Raw genomic sequence first — 3,975 nt, forward strand, 5'->3', positions numbered from 1 at the left:
TTAGAATCAGAATCAGAATCAGAATTCTTTATTTGTCACATGTGGATGTGCATCCACAGTGAAATGAAAAAACAACACTCCTTTTTACAACTGTGCAAAAATAATAAAAATACAATTTACATGAGATAAAAGATAAAAAGTTAAAAAATAGAATAGAATAGAATAAAATAAAAAATAAAAAATATAAAGTATATATAAAGATAGAGATCTAACCTCAGTGGCAGAGGGAATGTAAATATACATAAATATACATATCGTATACATAGTATACAAGTATGCATGTGTGTGTATGGGGGGGTGAGTTAAGTGGGGGAAAGAGAGTTCAGTGTCCTGATGGCCTGGGGGAAGAAACTCTTCTAGTTACAACATATAAACCCTAAATAAGCTCACTGTGGTACCACAAAAACTAATTTTCAGATGATATGACAGTAAAAGCCTGCACATTAAATATTACATTTTTGGGTGGTGTTGGATTGGATACACTATATTAAACTGTATTTCTAATATGTTGTTGCCATATGCATGTACAGTACGTAGAGGTGAGGAAAGTATTATGTGTGTGCTCACAAGTAGCAGAGCAGGCAGTAACACTGGCTGGAAACTGTAGAATTATCAAGGAAGCCCTCAAAATGAGTCTACTACAGAAAAACTGCGGTTTCTGTTTTTTTCCATGTTCAGCGTTAAGTGATTTCAGTTCATTAAATTTATGCCAGTATGGTAATAGCAGCCAGTTTGAAACTGAATAGTCTGTTGAGATCCACTGTAGTATTACTGAAGTCAGACCCTTTGGCAGAATCTCAATAACACCATCTGATTAATCTCTCAGCTGGAAGCAAATGAAATGGAAAATTAGAAGTGCTTAGCTTAATGCTGAAAAACTAAAGGTAAAAGCACTAAATATCCCTGCAGTAAAAGGAAGCAACAGAACTAAAGACCTATTTCTGTTTGTGTGGCCTTCTAAAGTTGGCAGATCCCAGACTAAACTGTGCCACAGCTGAAATTATGCCTCAGTAATGTCTCCGAGGTCTTGTTCTGTTGGGTTGCATGCAAGAGACCGCCATGCCTCGAAATACTGCCGCCACAAAAGCCACAGGGCAGGAGGGGACTGTTGGCCCTCAGATTTGTAGCCCAGACTCACGGGGTGTGTTTTTGCCTCAAAATGGCGAGGGTGAAATTAAAGGCACGGTTGTCATGTAATTGCACATGGATGTGCCCACTGCCCACGGCTCTGACCCCAGCTCTTGCACTCTAATGAAGGGTTGAGAGCTTGAGCAGGGCAAACCCCGGCAAAGTAATGGCTACAGTGATGCCTGCCAGATAGATTTTGTAATGTGCTCATAGTACTAAAGCACAGGGCCCTTATCTTTATCTTATCCGGCCATTCTCGTTTAACCATTAGTTCTCTTCTTTGAATGAGAGGCTATTATATTACCAGTCACATAAACTGCATTATAATCAATTATGAATGTCCTTAGAATACTTTACATGTTTAGACTTTTGTGAGCACTGCTTTTATATTGCATTATGATTAATAATGAATATCATGATATCTTTATGCCCTTTGCCAAGAGTTAGTTAAATGCTTTATATCAGCAAAAATAAAAAAAATTATATTTCAGTGTCAGATATCTCATCTTTAATCTCTTTAATCTCGAATTACTGTATTTTTTTTATTGTTTTTTTATTCATTTTAAGTGCATTTACTGAGGTATACAATTTTATTACTTCATGTTTCTACTCAATACATTTCAATAGCAAATATTATATGTTTTTTTTACTCCACCATATTTACTTCACAGCAGTAAATATTTAGCTCACAATATAGATGACCGTCCACCTTACATGAAGTATTACTTTAGTTCCACTTCGCAGTTATTATGCTAATGTAAAAGTAATAATAATTAAATAATGCAGTAATGTACCACTGACAGGGGAAATTCTGCTCCATAATTAGTACTTTCAGTTTGCTGATAACACTTTGGTAATTTTACTAAAGTATATGTTTAATGCCGGACTTTTAGTTGTACTTACTGCAGTGTTACAGTGTGGTGTTGCTTAAGTAAAGGGTATGATTACTCAGTCCAACCACACATTGTCACACGTGCTGCACGCTGTGTAAGGGCGCACTGTAGTTGAGCAGTGGAAACTTTCCCTGAGGAATGGTTTTACCAGCTGTGAGGCCAGCTACTTTGAGAGAGGGAAAGTTAAATAGTACAGTACTTTCAAAGGGGCAGCTGTGGCCTGTAGGTTTGTACTTAAATAGTATAGCATTATAATAGCAGGAAATCACACATATGGTGTATTGATAATTTAAGGGGGGGACATACAACTCCTGATGGTGAAAAATGGCTGCAGCGGAGGACTTAAATTATTGTTCTGTTGACAAAGATCACAGGAAAATTCAACCTCGCTTCAACCAAAGAAGTGGTTGCCTACAAAGTAACATTTTAGTGAGGGTGGTCCTGCAAAAGTGGAAAACCCTCCACCCATGCTCTTCTTCAGTAGTCTATGAATACACATAGACGTAGACTCGCTCTAACCACATATTATGGGTTTGTACTTGCTGATGGTTTCATATTTGACTCAAAGTTTATGTAAATGCAGATGTGAGCCCAACTTCACCGTAGTTCGCTGAAACCCAAGGTTTTTCCAACCATGTTCCCAGTCTGTTAATCCAGCTGCCTTTACGCAGACCCATCGTGATTGGTCCCAGATTTGCTGTGGGTCCAGAGTAACTATTTGGCATTTTCCCTGAGATTTTCCCCTTTTGCTGCTGGCACAGTGTGACCTGCAGGAAAAGACTGAGAATTGTGACTGTAACAATGCTAATGGACCAATGCCAGACCACAGCTGTTTATTCAACCGCACAAAACATTCCACTGGGTTAATAACCACAGACACTGGAAGAGATCTACTATGTAATGATCTGGTCTGTGACACAGTACACTATGTGCTTCGTTTGGGGAAAATGGCGAGCTAAATGTGCGGCTGAGTTTAAAGTAAAGCATTAAGATTATGAGCGTTTGAGTCATATTCACATCATGCAATCAGGCATACAATGCTCACAACTTGTTTATTCATGCTGCCATTTCTGGATTCTGTTTGGAAATAAAGTTTATTGTTTTAGTCACATTCTGGTCATTTTTATGTTTAATCTTAGCCAGGAAAGTCTTAAAATCTCTGCAGTGTAGATTCCCACTTTGCCACATCTATTTCAAACAGTCATCATCTCTCTTTCTGCCTCCCAGACTCCCTGAGTCCTTCTTTTCTCTCTGCCAGCCCTGCCCATCCTTCCTGGATATGAGGTCACGACAGAAGTAAGACTAGAACAAAGGATGGGCTGCCGTCATCTTAACTTAAACTCTCACAGCGTATTGTGTTCTTGCCCTGTCACTTTTTTTTGTCCAAGCAGAAACACAGCAGGGAAAATCAGCTATTGTCTGTCTGCAGAGACAAAGTTTTTTTTTTGCATTGAATTCATAGGAAATTTGCCTAAACTGAAGCCTACATAACCTTACTGTGCACTTAGTTTCATTCTATTATATTTCATTCCTTGTTATATTATTCATGGATTATTATTGTCTTTTGTGTCTTATCTTCCTCCTTTTTTGTGATTTATGTGATCATTACAGTACATTTCCCACTGGGATTAATACATTTAAGCACCTGTCTACTATATTCTAACTGGGGTATCCCATCTCCCTCTCCCTCTGTCTCTATAGCCAGCTACTTTAAATTATTCAGCTGGCTATCTTAAATTAGCTAACTCTTTTACATTAATTAAACATTTAAGCAAGCTATCTATCTTGTGTTATTCCCAAAGACTCAAAAGTCTGTTAAGCAAAAACAAGTTTAATGAGCCAGTTTCTGACAAATGGCTAAATGTGATAGTTGGCCAAATGTCTGAACAGATAACCTTAGCAGTTTGTTATTATTTCTTGAAATAATAACAAACTGCTAATTTCCACAAAACGT

The sequence above is a fragment of the Scatophagus argus genome, chromosome 20 (genome assembly GCF_020382885.2).
Source record: "Scatophagus argus isolate fScaArg1 chromosome 20, fScaArg1.pri, whole genome shotgun sequence".
In the NCBI taxonomy this organism is placed as follows: domain Eukaryota; kingdom Metazoa; phylum Chordata; class Actinopteri; family Scatophagidae; genus Scatophagus; species Scatophagus argus.